At 38.2% G+C, this 12,477-nt stretch overlaps 1 non-coding gene across 1 annotated transcript; it reads left to right on the forward strand.

Moving 5' to 3' along the window:
* Positions 1 to 4,636: 4,636 nt before the first annotated feature.
* Positions 4,637 to 4,711, forward strand: TRNAI-GAU. The gene has a single exon. It is a non-coding gene; the product is annotated as a tRNA-Ile (tRNA).
* The last annotated feature ends 7,766 nt before the right edge of the window (positions 4,712 to 12,477 follow it).

Raw genomic sequence — 12,477 nt, forward strand, 5'->3', positions numbered from 1 at the left:
AAACCACACTGTGATGCCATCTCACCCCAGTTAGGATGGCTAAAATCCAAAAGACTCTGAACAATAAATGCTGGCGAGGTTGCGGAGAAAAAGGAACTCTCATACATTGTTGGTGGGACTGCAAAATGGTGCAGCCTCTATGGAAAATGGTATGGAGGTTCCTCAAACAATTGCAGATAGATCTACTATATGACCCAGCTATCCCACTGCTGGAAATATATGCAGAGGACTGGAAATCATCAAGTCGAAGGTATACCTGTTCCCCAATGTTCATTGCAGCACTATTTACAATAGCTAAGAGTTGGAACCAGCCCAAATGTCCATCATCAGATGAGTGGATACGGAAAATGTGGTATATCTACACAATGGAATACTACTCTGCTATAAAAAAAAGAATGAAATACTGCCATTTGCAACAACATGGATGGACCTAGAGAGAATCATATTAAGTGAAACAAGTCAGGCACACAAAAGAAATATCACATGTTCTCACTTATTTGTGGGATAAATAAATACACAAAACATGTCTTTTTTTTACAGTTTATTTATTCCAGGGTGTGTTCCCTTGGAGACTTCCTCGATACTGAGTGTTCACCAGGTGCAGAGTGCTGTGCACTCTGTATGCTGTCAGCATTGGCACCTGATGAACAAGGTGGAATTCCCCTGTCCCCTCCCTGGGAAGAAGAGATGCCCTGAGCTCACCAATACCCTGAGAAAAATCAGGTTTGTGGAGTACCATTACTGGCAAGCACAATACCTGAACCTTAGACTGTTGATGCCACTGTTTGAAAGAACTCTCAACCCCACTCCTTACTGTCCTAATATCTTAGTAGGGCCAGGACTAGAGTGAAGCAAGAGAAATGCCTACGGTGCAAAATTTAAGAAGGCATACATTTTCAGGGTCATGTAATTGCCACTCCTGCACTTGTATGACCCTGACAATGAGTGCCTCCCTAAATTTTGCACACTGAGTGCCTCTCTTGCCTCATCCTATTCCCAGCCCTGTATCTCAGTCTAAAAAGCAAACTCCATCAGGCCACATCTAGACTGGAATAAACAGAAGAAAGTCCATCGCCTTGTTTGCATCTGGTTGCATTCTGCAGCTTGCACAAGCAAAAGAACTTTAACAAAACATCGGGGCCACACAACCAAGAATTAAGAGAGGGCATTTTTGTCAGAATGCTATTTACTCTATGCTTTATTACTTTTCAGAGTAGGGAACTCTTAAGCATCTGAAGCAATCCATTCCATCTTTGGTTGGTTCTATTAGAAACATCTTTCATTACTGAGCAGTAATTTGCCATTCTCCAAGTCTTCTAACATAAAAGCCTATCCCATCTTCTATATGAATATTTGAAGATAAGTAAAATATTTATGGACCCCGCACATGTACATAGAGTTACCATTTGTTACACATCTATTAAGCCCCCAGCACTGTGCACTGAGCCAAACTCCCCACGTGTATCATGCACCATCTCATCTAAACCTCACAATAATCTTATGAGGAAGGTAGTACTATGAGGGTACCTCAAGAAGTTCATGGGAAGATTTTTATTAGCTTTTAATTCCATTATCCCATGAACTTTTTGAAGTACCCTTGTATTAACCCCATTTACTGGTGAAGAAACTAAAACTATGAGAGAAAGGACTATGCCTGTTTATATCCTCAGTGCATTATATCCTCAGTGCTCAGCACAGTGCCTGACACACAGCAGGAGTTAAAATCAGTGTATATTGACTTGAATGAGCAAGGTTCAGTGCCCCAAGTGCTGTGGATTGAATTGTGTCCCCCAAGGTCCAAGTATTAGCAACAACTCCCACTTTGTTGAAGGTAGGAAGTCCTATTATGGTGGTTGAAAGGTGGGTCCTTGGAGAGGTGATTGGATTGTGAGGAACATGCCCTGGTAAATGGACGAATAAGTTGATTGTTTAATAATAGTCATGGGCATGGTTCTGAGGCCTTTAAAAGGAGAAGGAGTGAGGAGTTAGCTCTCTGCTCTGCTATATGCCATGTGAGACCCCTGCATCACTGTCACCACCACCAAGGCCTTCACCAGATGTGTTCCCGGGACTTTGGACTTCCCAGCCTCTGAAACTGTAAGCAAAAATTTCATTTTCTTACAAATTAACCAGTTCCAGGTATTTTGTTATAAGCAAAAGAGACTAATACACCAAGTCACACAGCCAATAAGTGGTGAAGCTGGGATTCGACATCCAAGTTCAAAGTGTGCTGTCCTTTTGTTATTCCCACATTCCTAGTTCGCCCATCTGATCATCATAAGGCATTCATTTGAATCCCTTCATCCTGAGGCACTCCTGAGACATATGTCTATACTTATTTTAAGAATGATTGGTGGTGGCCGGCCCGGTGGCGCACTCGGTAGAGTGCGGCGCTTGGGAATGCGGGCGGCGCTCCCGCCGAGGGTTCGGATCCCATATAGAGACCGGTCCACTCACTGGTTGAGTGTGGTGTGGGCGCGACACCTAGTGTTGCGATCCTGTTGCCGGTCGTGGTACGGGCGTGACACCAAGGGTTGCGATCCCATTACCGGTCACGAAAAAAGACAAAAAGGAAAAAAAAAAAAAAAGAATGATTGGTGGAACTGACCACAGAATGCCAGCACGCTCCCACCCTTCTAACACCACAATTCATGAATTTTCAGACTAGTGCACGTAGTACTGATATAATTGTACTCCGAGTCTTCTCATAGTAGGTCTTCCCATTACCCATTCATTCCAATTTCCAGCCAGATGTTCCATTCCATCAGGTCTCAGTGACACTAATGAGCTCTTGTTTAATATCCTGAGTTGTAACACACATTTCACTTTATAATGCATACTGTCTCTGGGCATTACTATTCAAACATTTGTGGACACAAATATTGTGACTAGTCCTTTCTTCAATTGCTTTCTTGTGTTAATCACTGGGTGTCTCCTAAACTTTGATTTTCTCCCCCTTTCTGTCATACCTGCTATTCTCTATTGTAATGATTTCAAAGTTTATCTGGGCAGCTTTCTCTGTTATTTGACACAATCCACATAATCAAGCAGCCACTTTCCAGATCCTGTTTACTCTTCTTTCAAAGACCCAATCTTTGAAAGGAAGAAATAGAAAAACAAAAAATTCCCTGTGTTTACAGGTTCCCAGGGACTCAAATTTCACAATCTTTAAAAATATCTCCTTGGTCTTCTAATGGTGTCATAAGAGTCGGCAGAAATGAGTATAATCAACAGCTTTGGTGAGTCTTCACAGGCTATATGGCACATCCTGGATAAGTGCCCCTGGATGATGGCACACTTTCTGGTTGGCCACATTTGAGTTACTCCTAACTTCTTCTATACTTCCTATGGGGAATCCTACTGAACAAGACTTGGCTCTTCTGAGGGTCTGCAGCACATTGCCATGCTTCTAATAGTGTTCAGATATCCTCCATGTTAACTGTGCTTTTCAAGATGGTCTGGTTCACTCCATTGTGTCTAGGGTCATGTATCTATTATTATCTGTTTTATACATATCTATATCTATATTTTAGAGTAGAGTAGAGACTCCTTTCCTTCTTTTCCTTTTCTGCGAACTTTTCTTCCACTCTCCCCATAACCATGTTTAATACCTTTAGCCATGACATTTTTGTCCCACGGATTCTAGGATGCTGCCACTTCTTCAAAAGGTCAAGCACCACCCTCTGAGTAAAAGGCCCTATGCCTAGTGGATATGCTATAAAACTCACTGAGTTAGGATTTTTTATTTCTCTTATTTTCCTAGTCTGTGACACAGCCAATTAAAATTCATCTACTAGGGTCGACCCTGTGGCTCACTCGGGAGAGTGCGGTGCTGGGAGCGCCATGGCCGCGGGTTCGGGTTCTGTATGGGGATGGCTGGTGCGCTCACTGGCTGAGCGCGGTGCGGGCGACACCAACCCAAGGGTTACGATCCCCTTACCAGTCACAAAAAAAAAATAAAAATAAAAAAAATTCATCTACTAGCAGAATATAGTTGTACGGGCAGAGTACATAAATCCATAGTCCGTAAGATAGAAGGACTTGCTGTCTTGTCTTAGCTTTGAGTTTTTTCTATGTTATTAGAACCAAAAACTTCTTTATTTTCTTTTAATAATATTGCCTCAAGTTTTGTGGATGTGTTTCATCTTCCCTGATAGTGTGGAATCCAGAGAGATGCTATGTACAACCTTCACTTTCTCCTTAAGAATGGCAGCTAGACACTGCTTAACTTTAGCAAGAAGTACACTCACTTCAAGGCACTAGAGAAGCCCCTTTGGATTTTCCCCTCTTATATTGGGTTGAAATTCCACAACTTTAATTTGCCACATTTTCTTTTTTCCTGGTAATATGAGCTTCTGCTCAGTACTTCGCAGAAAAATATAATGTTTTCAAAAATAAACATTTAAATTACATAAATAAATGCACAATAGCATAGAATTTTACACAAAAGTTTTATAAACACATAACAAGCTGCCTTGTTGAGGTACTTAGTGTACCATCACTAGAAACATTGAAGCTGAGACAGAATGACCACCTTTAATGGATATTGTAATGGAGATTCCTACATTGAGTTGAAGCCTAGTCAAAGTAACCTCTAAGGTTTTTTCCAACTCTAAGACTTCATGTTCATAGGGATGGCCAGTTAGCTCAGTTGGTTAGAGCATGCTACTGATAACACCAAGATCAAGGGTTCGAATCCCTATACTAGCCAGCTGCCAAAATAAATAAATAAGACTTCATGTTCAAAAACTAACCCTCAGAGAGCATACCCCATGCCCTACTATCCAGAACTGAAGTCGTAGGCCCTGGGAGCTCCCCACATATGTTGTGAATGGCTGGCATGTTTGACATCTCTGGTGCACACTTTGAATTCTGAGATAGTTTTTCAGGACTGTGTGATTGAATTCACTACCCCTAGGTAGGCAGCATCTTCATATTCCCTACTACATTTAGTATAGTCATGAACATGACAGGAAAAGAATAAATGCTTGTTGTATTTGAATTTTCAGATCCAATGCCTTCACAGAGTATCTTCTTTCTGCCATTTCTGAAATTAATGGTGGCATGATGATGGCACTCTTTGGCCAAGTTGTATCCACTGGTCTGGGCAATTTGCATGTGGGAAACCCTCTATCAGGATGTTCCTTTGGGTGGCATGAGCCCAGAGTCTTCCAGAGGAGGAAGTCATGGAGGAAATCACACCATCTGCTTCCATCCAAACTCTCTTTATTCCTAAACCTACTTATAGTAAAATAAGATACAAATGTGTATTAAAGATAACATTAATGAGGAAAATAAAGCAGATATGATGGAGGTGGGAAGGAGTAGCCCAATTTTTCACTTTGTATATAATTGGACATTTTATGAAGTAATTATTTGTATAAGGGTCTCAAATAATTTTAGTGCTCACAAAAGGAGTCACTTTTTTCTAACTACCTATACCCTTAGTCAAGGAGGCCAGGACAATTTTGAATTCACAGTACCCTATGAAAAATTCTGCCTTAAATTTGTTATTGAATTTTTGTTTAGTTCCTAAGATGTTGAGTTCTTTCTAGGTAAGATCAGATGTTACAGCATCTACCAGTATACAGTGATAACTGTTGTTCTTTCAGGTAATATATGGATTGATGGGCAGGTAGAAAAAGAAAGGAACAGACGAATGAACAGGTAAACGGGAGAATAGTTTGCATGGGAGAGAATGGTTCAGTAGGTAGATGATGGAGACTAGCATTGACATCTTAGAAAGCTCACCCTTTCCCAGCCTGAAATCTAAATTAATTGTAAAATAAGATAAGACAAAACAATGAGCCTTTATTACTGATAAAGGATAGGTTGGAAGATGTACTTATTATTATTGTCAAGAAGATTCCAACACTGAATCTAAGATTTAACAGTGATATCCACCTAGTTATGGGCATTGTTATATGGAAGCATGGGGAGGCTTTTCCTTAAAAGAGAGCAAAAGAAGAGCAAAAAAAAAAAAGGATGTAGATCATTTCCAAAAAGAAGGGCAGAGGCTATTTAAATAGAGTTTTTGTTCCCAAACTCATAAACCATGTCACTCTATCTGTCATCGAGAGGAGTAATAAAGCGTGGAGAGAGGCCAAGTGCATTACACTGATGGCAATCCCTCCACAAAGTAGGAAACATTAGGAGTGGAGAAGAAGTATTTCATCCCCTTTCACCCCAAAGTAGGCTTTTAGGGGAGAAAAGAAGTGGTTAGAAAAGTGACTATAAAATATTAGCCATTTTTATTTGCTGAGTGAGAAACACTCTTAGCAAGATCTACAGTGTGCGATTACTTCAGCCTACTTATCTGAATCCAATTAGCTCAGTAAAATCTTCAGGGTTACATGCTACAGTGATGAAAAAAAGAAAGTTCTGGTTACATTTTAATATTCTCCACTGTATAGAAACGACCTTACCTATGGTAATTTTAGCACATAAATGATGATTTCTTTTGTCCATCTGGATAAGAGATCCAAGGCCCAGAGTAGAAATAAAACATCAATATGCATAGAAAGTGGCTACCAGTGGTATTGGATTCCAAATATCTAAGAATTTGTGTAATTAATAGCTGAATTCCTTTGAGACTGATCTTTTACTAACAAACACATGATAGAGCAAGTTTTCCTTTGGATTTTATAACAAGAGCCATCTATCCTAGAGGTTGATAGGAAATTAATATTTTTCATTATTCTAGAAGGCAACCACATTAACAAAACTTAATAACCTTGCTTATCAATCATTATTAATAGATGGACAAACTCGGCACTGGACTTCGAATTATGAAAGAGGAAGTTAGAAAGAAACAACACAACAAAGATTTAATAATATTGTATGAATTATGAACCAATCTCCATCGGCATTTTTAGAATGAATTCTGGCCACAAGTGATATCTTTTAACATGGTTATTTTTACATTTAAAATTAAAAACACATTTCCTTAATCACAACACACAATTATTTGCATTAATCCTCTGCAGAATTTTAAAAACTGCATGCAATGTAAACATAATTTGGCTAGAGACAAAACTGATATTGATATCAGGCAGAGAGTAGTTTACAGTTAGAACATACATATTACATGCCATACCCTAATTTTGATTCTCCCCACAATGACTAGGCCTCTTCCCTCTCATATTAGGTCAACTTCCAAATGGAACAAATGAAAAAGTCTAGGAGCTTTCTTTTGATTACTACACAAGCTATAATAAAGACAAACCATTGGTGAGAAGTAATTAACAACATTGCTGTCTGTTGAAATGAAGTTATACTCTGTCTCAATCCCTCTAACACCCATGAGGAAAATCAATGCATAAAAATAAATAATGTGGCCCCAAATGTTAGCTTTAATGTTGGTAATTAACAGCAGATTTTAACATTTTAAAAGATTAATTACTGTCAAATAGACGATATCTACCTTACAGAGTTTCTAGAACAATCAAATCAAAACTAAATATACAGGGCATTGACATTAAAGCAAAAGTTGCTGTCCTTCCATGCATTTAGATATGCAGTTTTATGTGTGTTGTGATTTGTTGGGTCCAATAAATATATTTCCCCCTTTAATGACTGAAATTCCACTCTCTGGTTTCAAGAACTCCCTCCTTGGGTTTTTACTTCCCATTATTTTATAAAGGCAACCAATACTTATCAAACACTGACAGTTCCAGACAGTGTATAGTTTGCTGGGGTTACGAAGATGAATAAGAGCCATTCCCCACCCTCAGGTAGTAAAAGTACTCCTCAGAAGACTATCATTAAAACCCTAACACCTAAATGAGAATTAGTTGTATCGATTCCTTCCTGCATGAGATACTGAGGGATAAAAAGGAAGTTGAAAGGTGATCGTGCTCTGGATTTGAAAAGATAGGGAAGGAAGGATTTTGAAAAGGGAATTTTGAATGCACTCCTACTAGCAGGAATGCCTACCTTTCCTCAGACTCATTAATCCCTTTCAATTTTATCAGGAATAAATTCTGAATGCATGAAATAAAACACTAATTATGTAAAATCCCTAGTTGCTCCTATTTCCTTCTACTATTGGATTGAAGTAGGTTCCGTGGTCATACTTTAACCATCAGTAAAAATGGAGTCAGGGTACAGTGAAGAAAGCCCTTGCTTTAGAGACGGAAAGGCTTAGATTTCAATCCTACCTCTGCCATTTACTACCAGTATGATCTGAACATCTTAATGGCCTTGAACCTCTGTTTCCTCATCTATAAAATGAGGATAATAATAAGTAATATATGCAAAAGTATATATATACATATATATATGAAGAAAAGTGCCTGGCTCTTAGTAGATAATTTACAAACATTGTGTCCTTTCCCACACACCAATAGGATAGAACAACTATTCTCTCATTGTGGTCTGGGGACCCTTGCAGGTCTCTGATACCTTATCAGAGTGTATTAAAGATCAAAATTATTTTCATGATAATATTACAATATTATTTTTCTTTTTTGTCCTCATCCTCTTACAAGTTTATAGTTGTATAGGGTATCACAACAGATTGAATGCAGACTCAGATATGAGAATCCAGCTGTCTTCTATTAAGCCAGACAATAAAGGGATTTGCAAAAATGTAAAATTAACGTCATTCTTTTCTATTATTTTTTTACTTCTAAACATGTAAATTTATTTTTAAAACAAACATGTTATTATGTTAACATATAATAAATTTATTATTATTCATTTTAAATTAAGAAATAAATATTTTTAACATTTCTTAGTTTTAATTTCTAACATGGTAAATATTAATGGATATAATTCACATAAACAAAAGCTCTTTGGGCTCTCATGCTTCAGAACAGGAATAGATCATTGAAATTCTTCACATGCCCCCAAATGTAATTTTAGACCTTGGTTTTCTTGTATTCACCTCTATACTTTCCATAATTAATAAACATTAACTGATTTAAGGTTTACCCCATTCTCATTTTAGCCTTCATAACTTTTTGGTAGAAGTGTGAATATGTCAGGAACCAGCCAAAATGTGGGCAAGAGGAATAGTGAAGGGCTTGGAAATTTCACCAAATAGTTAATCAGCTCTGAATAATTGTTAGCTACAATGGTTAAATACTATCTTACAATGTGTTTCATTAAACTGAGATTTAGTTAGATACAGTAAAATTCACCCTTTTGGTGTGCAGTTCTGTAAATTTCGACAAATGCATACAGTCATGTAACTACAACCACAATTCAAAAAGTTTCCTTGTGTCTCTTTGAGGTCAACCTTTCCCCATCTCCCCCAACCACTGGCAATCACAGGTCTGATTTATGTCCTTACAGTTTTTCCTTTTCCAGAATGTCATATAAATGGAATTAAACAATATATAACCTTTTGAGTTTGGTTTCTTTCACTCAGTAATACACATTTGAGAATCACCCATGTTGTTCCACGCATCAATAATTAGCTCCTTTTTTCTGATGAATTGTATGCCATTGTATGAATGAATGAATCAGAGTTTGTTTACCCATGTACTAGTTGATAGACATTTGGGTTGTTTACACTTTTGGGTGATTATGAAAAGAGCTACTATAGACGGTTGCATATATGTTCGTATATGGACATGTTTTCCTTTCCCTCAAATAAATACCTACTAAGAAATGTCCAAACTGTTTTCCAAAGAGGCTGCAACAATGGCTTTTTCATCAGACATGTCATTGATAAAGATTTTAAGACCTCAATAATAAGAAAGTCAACCTCCCACTGGAGAGCTTTGTTTGTAAACAGTAAAGGACAAACAATGGGAAGTATAAATGCATTCTGCTTCTCATTTCAAATCTAATTCTGAGAAACTGAGCAAAAGACCCATATAATTGCTCTGCTTTTCAGCTTTTGTTTGTTACAGAAATGTTACTTGCATTTGATTGCCCATTAGGAAATATGAGTTTATGAATGCTGAGTAGTGCTGTCACAAAACATTTGATGTTTCTTTTCTGTCTGCTAGCCACCATAAAATATTTTTTAAAAACCTGGGGGAAAACATTCCCTTTTCCTCTCTAAAAAGGGGAGTGAACACAGGAGAGTTATTTTCTATTCGAGACCATGAACCTAACAATGTGGTTTTATCCATGATTTTCAGTAAAACATTAGTGAGCCAGTTAGAATCAGTGTTTAGATAGCGGACTTGCAGTCTCCTTTGCTCTCACATTGACATAGAAACAAAGGAGATTATTCCTAGAATAGGAGACCTGAGACCTGAGGAAAAGCAAAATTTTTAAGATTCAGTTTTTCTATCAATAGCTACAATTGTACTTTCCTGATATGCCATTAGAGGAGAAATACTGAAAATCCCATAAGTTGTTTTGAGTTGCAGGTACCTTTTTCACACACTTCTAGACCTCTAGTTTCTTTATTAGAATATTAGATTGCAATAGGTGATACAGGACATACAGCAGTCAATCATGTGGCTCTTTTGGCTAATGATGGTTATAAACATGGCTTCAGAATCACATGATGAGTACCACCCATAAGAGAAATTGTCTTTTTATGAATGGCCATAATGAGGTTCTAATCACTTGACTACTAGAATAACTATCAGTATTCAAGTGAGTGTATTTAGGTATATTAAAATGAAATCTGAGCCCTGACAATATTTGTATAGAGGAAATTCCTGCTTTGAAACAGTTGAGTGTAAGTCTATTTTCTTTAGCTGCTTTAGCAGATGAAGACATATCTTTTCAAAATTCTGAAAGCCCAGACATTAGTTGTTCCTAGGATGCTGCTAAGCTTTAAAGGCTTTAGGCCAAGACTCAGATGGCTATTCTTTCTCATTTTGTATGGCATATCAGTTAAGGTGCCAGAAGAAATGAGGGAGGTGAATTTTGATGACCACTAGAGCTAAAGGCAAAATTGCAGTGTATGCTAATTTGGTTTCAATCCTTCTAACTTCATTTTCTGATTCCCTCTCTCACTTCCAGTTAGCCTTTCTTCACCACTATCCAGGGCCCTTGTGGTGTCTCATGGACTCCATAAATTTAAAGCAACCCAGGATGCCCTCTCTAAAGGGATTCACACTATAAATGATCTCCTTCCCCCATCCTCCCTCTCCTCAAGTTCTTGTTCTCTCAGCTGACTAGCCAATAGAAAATAATACTGGTTACTGAATAAAATAATTTATATGAAGATGTGAATGACTGACAGGCACAAACTTCCTGTGTCAGCAATTTTCTATTAGTCCCCCCAGATCCATTTCACCCTTCTCCATCCTGTTCTATGGCCTAGGAAACAGATTTATGGGATGCATCAACAAGTCATCTTGTCCTTGGGCTTTCCATTAGGTTTGGCCAATGGGAGATACTGACAGTGATAGAAAGGCCGCACAGTTAGGTCAGGATATTTATTTCCCAAGCTCCCTCTCTACTGCATCAACATGGGTTGTCTAAGTCCTAGGAACAAAGGCTACACCTTCTGTCAGACAGCCCTCTCAAACAGCTTTTTATGGGTTCTGGTAACTATGCAGTTCTCTTGCCCCTTTGGGCCTATAGGCCCCCAACTGTTTCTAGTCCTAGGGTCTTGTACCATCCTTTGTTGAATTCCCTTGATTCTCCCCACACTTTTGCTAATAGTACCTTTAATAAAATTTCCTTAATTACCCCGTTTAAGCGTGTCATCTCTTTTCTGCTAGGACCCTTTCTGGGTCCCAAGGATTATGTATCCTGTTCTCTTCCTGTTCTGTCCTTCTTCCCACAAATAGAAAGTAGACATTCCAGTTCTGAAAGTTATGAAACCTATAAGAGATGTAGAAAGAAGCCTGTGCTTTTAGACATAGCAATATGTACACTCTTTTTAAAGATTCAAGGATCATCTTTGAATATAAAGAAGGTCAGAACGATAGATCACATTTTTTGAACATTTGCAATTTCCCCAGGCAGTTTCCATGAATTATACCAATTAATCCTCATAATGACCCAATGTTTGTTATTACCATTTTGGTTTTCAGAAGTTTAATTATGATGTGTCTTGGCATGGATTTCTTTGGTTTTATCTTGTTCGGGCTTCATTCAGCTTCTTGAATCTGTAAGTTTATGTATTTTGCCAAATTTTGGACGTTTTCAGACATTATTATTTGAATACTCTTTTAGCCCCCATTCTCTTTCTCTTCTCCTTCTGAGACCCTGATGATACAATTGTTGGATCCTTTCTCACTTTCCCACAGATCCCTGAGGCTCTGTTCCAATTTTTTTTAGTATATTTTCTCTCTGTTGTTCAGATTGGTTAATTTCTATCACTCTGTCTTCAAGTTCACTGATTATATCCCCTTTCATCTATACTTTACTAATGGGCTCATCCAGTGAGATTTTTTTCCCCCATGGGAGAGGAGAGTCTCAGGCCCAAGAGATCAAAGGGACCCCGGCCTGGCTGCTTTTTGTGGTTTGGTCCCTCTTGCTGGTGCCAACCATCTGCCCAGCTGACTCTGTGCAGTGGAAGGAAGTCTCTGACCTGTGAAGACAAAAAGGCTTTCT

Source organism: Galeopterus variegatus, unplaced genomic scaffold (genome assembly GCF_000696425.1).
Source record: "Galeopterus variegatus unplaced genomic scaffold, G_variegatus-3.0.2 Scaffold11649, whole genome shotgun sequence".
NCBI classification, from domain to species: Eukaryota; Metazoa; Chordata; class Mammalia; order Dermoptera; family Cynocephalidae; genus Galeopterus; species Galeopterus variegatus.